This window comes from Notolabrus celidotus, chromosome 6 (genome assembly GCF_009762535.1).
Source record: "Notolabrus celidotus isolate fNotCel1 chromosome 6, fNotCel1.pri, whole genome shotgun sequence".
Lineage (NCBI taxonomy): Eukaryota > Metazoa > Chordata > Actinopteri > Labriformes > Labridae > Notolabrus > Notolabrus celidotus.
In genome coordinates, this window is record NC_048277.1 from 8,542,201 (window position 1) to 8,551,168 (window position 8,968).

The 8,968-nt window shown below is 40.8% G+C and overlaps 1 long non-coding RNA gene across 1 annotated transcript; it reads left to right on the plus strand.

Annotated features, from left to right (window-relative positions):
* The first annotated feature begins 3,573 nt into the window (after window positions 1-3,573).
* LOC117814958 lies at window positions 3,574-6,293 on the plus strand. The gene is made up of 3 exons (XR_004631673.1): window positions 3,574-3,679; window positions 5,600-5,653; window positions 5,753-6,293. It is a non-coding gene; the product is annotated as an uncharacterized LOC117814958 (long non-coding RNA).
* The last annotated feature ends 2,675 nt before the right edge of the window (window positions 6,294-8,968 follow it).

Here is an 8,968-nt window from a genome sequence, read left to right on the forward strand (position 1 = left end):
ATGCAAGTCAGGATGAAAATATATTGTGGAATAGGTCATTTTTCCCACTCCTATTTATAAGGTCACAGTGATAGTGAGGGGGTTTTGAGATTGGAGTCCCGACAGTGTGAGCAGAACCCTGACACGAAAGATAGGGGTCTTGTCTCACCGTCAAGTGATTCCTCCTCAATTTCTATCACCTCGCTTTCCATTTCCTCCTTATAACCTGGCTAACAACAAAAACATAATAAACATAACAACTAAAAATATGAACAGCATGATGCAAAATATGTCACAAGGAAAAAGATGAGGAGGACCCATGTGCAGAAAATAAAGATTTACTAATAAAAGAACAACAGGTACAAACAAACTTACTAAAATGTCCAATACACTGAATTCAAAAGAAAACACAAGAAACACTGAGATAAGGGAACACAAGAAAAACGTACAATGATCCAACACAGGACAGAGGAAACAGAGGAACTAAATATACAGAGTAATCAACACAGGTGTGGAACACAAGACACAGGTGAAACTATTGATGGTAATCAAAAAGGAGGGAAACACACAAGGGCAGGAGGTAAAACTAAACTGGAAACACAGGGATCAGAACTATAAAGCAGAGAACACAAGACAAGACTAATGTCGCGTTCACACCAGACGCAAACGATCGCGCTTGAGTGAATACAGACGTGAGAATGTTTTGTGTTCACTTCAAATCGCATGGACACGACTGCTCAAGACGCGAATATTCGCGAGTGGGAGGGGGGGTTCCCACACCACACTAGTCTGTTGCCATCAAACAGCTTGTGGACATTGAATGGGGAAGCTGGTTATGCTAAAGGGGGCAGAGCTAACTTCCTACAACCACCGATAGCTGGCAGACAAAGTTTTTTACAACTCACCAGATAATCCTCCTGACTCTCTGTCCTCACAGTGAGCTCCTGTTTATTCCTGGTCCCATAATAACAGGTAGAGTCACAGAGTTTGGGGAAGCTGCACAGAGATAGAATCCCATATATTCCAGATGACTGAATCTACGCTGGTCCATACATCACACCTCACGTCACCGGGTGATCTGTACTCTGGTTGGCTATTATGCCACGATGGATTCGCTGGAGTTCAGATATTTCAACTCTCACGAATCATTCACAGGAATGATGCAAATTGTTGACGATTCGCTTCATTCGCTTCATTCATGCAATTCATTCCCACGAATGATTTCATTCGCGTCTGGTGTGAACACAACATTAGAATCACAAGAAAGTACAACAAGAGACGTGGATCACTAAACACTCAAGGATAACAAAGGATAACTAATACAGAATAAACACGGGAGAAACCAAAGCATGAAACTCAAGGAAAAAAACTAAACGAAACATCGACACATGACAAAATACTGATTTAAAAAGGATATATTAATTCACTTTAAAACATGTTCCCTCGGATTCTGCTTTGAAATGAAAATTTAACATCACATTTTCATGAGAGCAAAGTCTGCGTCTCTGCTGCAGATAGAATTTAATTTAACATTTCCATTGGTGGTGAAGTTAGAAAAGCAAAGCCCATACTATGTTCTGTTTTGAGTTTGAAATGAGTATTTACTCAGTAGTGGACAAATACATTAGATTCATGCATTTCAAATTACACATAGCACAGCCTATGATACCATAGTTAATGTGTTGATTATTTTATATTGTTATTGGCAATTTCTATTATTTCTGCAGTGCTCTCAAAAAGTTTGAGGAATTCTGATTTAACTTTAGGTTGAGAGAAGCTGAACTGAACGTCCTGTAACGGTTTGTGTGTGTGTGACCTCGGGGATGTGTTTGTGGCCTATGAAAGCCATTCTGTCCTCTCCACCATGCTAATGCCCGGGCCCTGGCCTTGCTTGGCTCTCTGCTCGGCTCTCTGCTCTGTTCTCCAACAGCCAGCCGACCGGAAGACAGGATCAAACGCGGAAGGAGGAGATCTCAGTGACCGGAGTCAGATGCTCTTTCATCTCTCCTCTGCCGTGCTGACACACACTCTAATGCTTCATTTTCCCCACAAAGAGAGGAGGGAGACTCCACAAAGAGAGCTTTCTGAGTGAAGCCTCTGTGTGTGACTCTTTTTCAGTTCTGCTTTAACTGATCTGTCGCTGATAGGAACACAGATCCTGATCAAATTGTTCATGCACTCCAGTGTTATGAAGATCTCTCTGATGTGGAGCTTGTGCAGACAGTGATAGCACCATAAAATGAAAATGCCCTCATGTTGTGGTTTGTCTGTCTGAGAGCAGCACTTACATTTATCAGAGTGATACACAAGTGAAAAAGGATATTCATTAGAGTGTATTTCTTCTGTGAGGGGCTGAGGGGATTAACTTGCAGATAAAACAAAAACAAAGGTAGCCGACTTCATTGTGACCTATGAAAACCACAGTAATCCAATGTGATGCTACTTTTGATGCATACCATTCATTTACAACATATAGATTTGCGTTGGACTCACAGGCAAGTAAAGTCTGGGTATCGATTTTCCTGCAGTTTGTTTTATCTGAGCGTATGATTTCAGATCTGCAGACATGCAGGATTTAATTTAGCTGAATAAGCAGCCTCATCGAGTTATATAAAACTGAAACACTCATTAACAGATTAACCTCTTCGAGGAAGGGAAACTTAGACAGCAAAATTGAAATATAACAAGACAGAGAGGCTGTTAACTTCTTTCTGACCAGGCTAAATGACAATGGATTTGGCAAAGCTTAGATAGTGTAGAGACATAAGCTGCAGCAACAAATGCACATAACTTTTAAAAGAGCAACTTGAGAAGTTGTATATTTAGTATGAGACTTCACACTTCAGTCAATGGCATACTGAAAGACTCTCCTCTCTCTCTGACCAGTAACAGAGAATATACAGGTGAGACGTGAGGGGGAGAACAGTGACAGATCGTCTAACATCGGACTTCCACCAGGTGCGTGTCTGGTCCGCCTCTGATCCGCTGCAGTCCAGCTCCATGAGCTCTCTGAGCAGGACCCCCGGACAGCTGGAGTCATGTGACCAAAGTTTTTCTGCAGTTATTACTGAATCAACGTTTATCCTTCTCTCCTCAATCATGTTGTCTTTATGGCCTCTAAAAACCTCTGACCTGTTGACTCCAGGCCTGGTGCCGCTCATCATGACGATTTGTTGTTGTAGTTAAGTGAAATACAATCTAGCGATAACACAGAGAGTTTTATTCTGAAAATCAACCAGATGTTTTAATTTTGTTTTGGTGCCTGACTTCCTGTCCTGCTCAATCTGCTCTGTTGAGATTGATGCGTCATGCTCCGGCATCCAGCTTAAATTGAAGTCTTGTGTATCTGATCCGGAGGGCTACCACCTGCCTGATTAGAGACTGAGCAATAACGCAACAGAGCGGATCAAGTGGACGTTAACACATTGATTAGAATAGAAACCTATCAGATCTGATGCAGTGACAGGTCAAAGACAGATGGACGCGATTGGAATTTGGCCGTTAACCACTCATCACAGATGGTGATTTTATAGATTTTGTGTTTCAGGTTTTCTTTGATTTGGCTATTGTTAATTAATTGTCAGTATTCTGCACAGGGCACTCTGTTGGAAGAAGGGTCTGGTAACGGGCATACCTTCAATCTGCCTTTCAGGAACACTCTCCTGTCAGTCTCTTGGAAGCTGCTGCTATGAGGACCACGGTAAGATTTTCTCTGACTGTTAGCATTTTAGGATGGTCTTTGTACTCTCTTTCTTCAGACATTACACTCTGTGACTCAATATCCAAGTTCAGTAATGGCTGTTAAATGTCTCCGTTGTATTGATAACCATTATCTTGAAATCAGAATCATAACTCTGCCGACTTTTGAGCCACTTTGTTCTGGACAATCACTGTGTCTCTCCCTCTTTCATCCCCCTGGTGCTGTGGTTGCGAGTGACGGCTGGCCTCAGTCATAAGTGGGTATACTAGCTTTACAGATAAGTGGCTCTATCCACTGTTGTGTACCAATACTGGCATGTAAAAACTACAAGCCTTATCTTAAGATGATTGGACTTTGTCAGACTTACTGTATGTCAAGGAAAGGAAAATTGTCCTAATTTGATGAATACAATACGATTTCACATAGTTCATCAGCACTGAGAGGAGGTGCTGCTGGGAGAGACCATAACCTCTATCAAATGTCACCCCACTATATCTAGACACTGCCTCAAGTGTTCTTGCCAACTCTTTTGTGACAAAAGTGGCATTAAGCCCATTTTGTATTGGCAGGTGACACAAAGACTCTGCATCCACAGTGGTTAGTTACAGGGCTTTGGTAAAATGCTACTGCTACATGGTTTAGAAGTATTGTCCTGCAAATTAGTCATAGAAAATTAGAAACTTTCCTTGTCACCAAAAGTCCTGCACACACCCATACAGTTCCAAAGCAGAGAATACCCTACAGGTTTTCCAGCAGATAATCCTGAGCAGCAGAGGTTTCTGGGATCATTTGGAGAGATGGCTGAATGAACGCAAAATTTTCACTCATTGACCTTCAATACTGACATGTTACGACCTTAGAGCACACAAAAGACCTACTCAAAAGAAGAAAAGAGTGTAGAAATGTGGGATGCGTGATATCAGTCAAATGTAAGGAGACAGGGATGAACCGGAGGTAAATAATATGTTTATGATAACTATTGATAAAGCTCTGATCCCGCTGATATGATTTATAATTGAGTGACATCTTCTGGGAATTTAGAAGTCTAGTGAATTATTGCAAACATCCAGCCCTGATGGAAATTGTCTGTGCGTGAGCGTGCACACGCAGACATTGCAAAAATATCTCTCAGCAGTCCTATTTCATCCCAGCGAGTGGCCTCTCGTCTCTGTTCCCTGGTGTTCACAGATGCCTGTCACGTCACCATAAAAAGACAAGGGAGAGAGAGGGGGAGCCTGACACACATTCAGCCCCCTGCTCCCCTCCGTGGATGGAGAGACAGGCGGACTGAGAGGTGTAGCTGATCCCTGAGAAGCTCAGCAGGCTTAATATCCCCTCTATATCCTCTCCCCGTGTCGTTTGGTACAAGGAGTGTCGAAGCTGACGTCAGTGTTATTTCTGTCCATCTCTTGGTCAGGGAGGGGTCATCGTCTGTAATGCATTATTCACACGAGCTGCTTCAACCTCCACAGATCTTATCTCTGGCGAAGCCACCATAGCCTCACACTCAGTGGCTGAATAAACACCAAATGCATACAAAGCCTGTAGTTGCACCTTTTTAAAATGAATAAAGCCAAAAGAAGGGATAACTGTGTCCCTACATTTTATTAGTTTGAAATAATTCTCTATATGGTAGCGTCTCATTTCTCAGTGGCAAAAATGAGTCCTTCTTCCTCTCCTGTGTGTAAATGTAAAGCGTTTTGGATCTCTTATCAAATCTCTACATGGTTCGACAATGTTTTCCTCCACAAATATTATCTTGAATGAGTAACTTTAGAGGCCAACATTAGCTTTACTTTTCTGGATGCAGCCTGGTCAGATGTTTGTTAAGGTTGGAGCTCATCTCCATCTTTCCCTCGATGTCTCGCTCACAAACATGCTGCACTGCAAAACTCACAATTTCTGGTGGCTTCTTTGTAGGTACTGTTGATGAACACACATGCTGGATAACACGTGTCAGCGAAACTGAATAATGTAAGTGCACAAGTAATATAATAAAAAAAATACAGAAATTACAAACCAAAAAAACATTATTCCTAAAATATATATTTGAGTCCTCCTCTCCTTTTTCAGAGTTTAAATTCAGTCAACACTGGAGCCAATATTCCAAGACATCAGGCCTTGAGTGGAGTCCCGAGTCTTGGATATAAGGACTAAAGTCAGACATGACTCTTAAGTACTGATGTCTTTTTCCACCTTTGAAGGAGTTGAACCACCCAAAAGCACATGTTCTGAATACAGAATATAATACCCTATCCTAAAAGTGAAATGTAGTTCTCAGATCGGGTTTAGTCTCGCTTATTTTGTTTTCCTTGTGCATGATTCATTGAGCTGATGTAAGAATGTGTTATCTCTTTTCCCTATGACCGGGATAGCCAGGTGTTATTCCCAGCAATTAGGTTCTCTGTTCTCTGTTCTCTGTTCTCTGTTCTCTGTTCTCTGTTCTCTGTTCTGCAGCCGTCTAACAGTTTATTCAAGTAACCAGCTGATAGCTATCATATCTACCAACACAGTTAAATGACCAGAAAATATGGAATGCAATTAAATGCCCCAGATTATGAAAGAAACTGTCGTTCTTGAAATATTGTTTCAACAACAGGGGCTAAATTTGGGTGTCTATAATCATGAAATATAATTAATGTAATCTAAATATAATTTTTTTCTTTCTACGGCTACAGTTTTTATTCAGACTTTAAAAAAAAAAAAAATTTTAAATGAGTTTGAGGAGAAGGATGTACGTGCTGTCTGGGCACCTTTTTTTTGTCAACAATTTGGCAGTCTTGACTATAAATGGGGATTGAATAGCTCAATTTAGTTGTTGAGGTAGATTATTAAGGTGGGGACACAGCATTTAAAGAAACAGTCAGCTAACAGTCACTTTTTAAAAAAATTAAAAAGACAGTGTCTTTGTTTGATCTTCTTTTGGTCACCTGCCTTCTTTTCTCCACCAACTCCTGAGGGACACACCTTGAAACAACCCCCTTACATTACACTCAATGTGATCATTTATCAAAATAAAATGATGTAATAAAGGAGCTTTCAAACTCTGGCTGGACTCCTGTTTTGTTTCCTGCTTCAACATGCGCCTGTGGCTCTGCAGTATTCTCTGTAGGCTATTCGTTATCCATGTATTTTATAAACCACTCTCTTGTGAAGGTGTTTAATGAGTGTCCAGCTACCTGCATGCTACCTGCTAACTACAAGACTCCCTGCTTGTCTGGCAGGGAAACCCTGTGGCTTCAGGGCTGTTTCATGCTTTCATGTCACTCACAGCAGGAGTTTCTGATCGCTGCTAATAGATCAGGCTTCTTTTTTTTTATGTATCATCCACTACCTCACAAATGTTTCTGCTCATGGTGAATGAAAATGATGCTTCTTTAAAGCCACCACATGCGATTTCATCAAGCTGCAACCTCCAGTGCTGGAAAATGAAGCTAAAACAGAAGTTCAGTAAACTGCAGGTGAAATCCATATCATTATTTTGATATTGTTGCACTTAAGGAAGGTGCTGTGCTCTCTCATTCAGTGTTCATTTACTCTGTTTATTTGTCGTCAGTGTGTAGGAGTCAGGATCATTGTTTGCTCTTCTGAAGACAGATTGCAACAGATTTTGTAAAAATACCTGTGGCAGCTTGTTGTTGCACCAGTGATGTATAAGTTATGTCTTAATCAAGGTGCAAAGTTCACACTAAACCATATTTTGACACTTACTTGTTTGTAACTTAAGTTGTGTTATGTTTGGTTGCACCATGGAGATGCAAGGTTAATCTGAAATAGCAGAGCAGTAATGTCCAAGCTAGTCAAAACATTGTCGCAGAAATGTCGTTGTCACTTCCTCAGGTCAATCACTGCAAAGATCTTTTCATGGTGGAGCTGAAATATCTATAACTCCAATGAATCTACAAACAGCAATAAAACGGTGTTGACGACAAAGTATTAGGAGATACTGTACACCTAGAATAACAGTGACATCCAAGGGTGAGGTCGTCAACTACAACACACGGTTTATAAAATGGTATCTATTATTCAGCAGATGAAATGATCTCTTGTGGAAAACAAAAGTGTGAAAACAAATAAGTCATGTTTATCTAAGGGCTATTATCTATCTGTCATGAGTCGCTGTTTAGTTCAGCATTTACCTTGCATTTCTTGCCTTGGTTCCTCCCCGTGTTTACTCTGTATTAGTTATTCTTTGTCTCCCTTGTGTGTTTAGTGATTCATGTCTCTTGTTGTATTTTCTTGAGTTTCTTAGTCTTGTCTTGTTAACTCTGTTTTGTAGTTCTGATCCCTGTGTTTCCAGTTTAGTTACTTTCTGTCCTTGTGTTTTCCCCTCCTTTCTGATTGACCTGATTAGTTTCACCTGTGTCCTGTGTGCCACACCTGTGTTGATTACTCTGTGTATTTACTTCCTCTGTTTCCCATGTCCTGGGTTGGATCGCTGTTCGTCTCCCCTGTGTTTTTATTTCCTGTGTTCTGTGTTCTTAGTCCTCTTGTTTTTTCTGTGGATTTGTTTTAGTAAGTTTGTTGGTAACTTTTGTTCTTTTATTATCCAATCTTTATTTTCTGCACATGGGTCATGGGTCAACAACTCAGATTTTCCCTGATGTGACACTATCACAGAAAATGCATCAATGGTGCAAACCGCTAGTAGAAACCTCTGCTCCTCCTCCTCCTCCAAATTATCCCACCAATCAAAACAATGCACCATGAGTCCCGGTACTTTACAGAGGACTTTACCCCTATTAGCTAGTTGCAGGATTTAAGAAGTTGCTTATGCCTCAGTGGATCTACAGTATTTCTGCTTAAGCAACTCCTAAAACTAGTTCTGAATTTGAAATTACTTTCAAACAAGGCTACATTTGAGCTTACACAAAGCTGGTTCAACCCAATACTTTCATTTTAAGTTACGTGGTGTGTGATGGTCACCCACTGCCCTCTCAATGGATACGGTGAATATTGAACTTTGAGCTAAGGCCCAGTTTGGTGAGGTGATTTTTTTTTTTCATAGTTTCATATGCAGTGAAGTTGAGTCATGCAAAGCCTTCAGAAATTGGATGACTGAGCGGATATTAAGATGAGTGACCAATCTCCATCTCCACTTGTTGAACAAAGATTAGGACTTCCAATGCACACTGACATGCTGCACTGGTGACAATTTTGCAGTCAAAGTCTTTACAGTAGAGATTCACTAATGCAGCTGTAGCTCTTTCCAAAACCTAAACACAAATGTAACTTCTCAAAATGACAAAGTTATGAAACATCCATGGGCGGTGGCTGTTAAATCCTCCT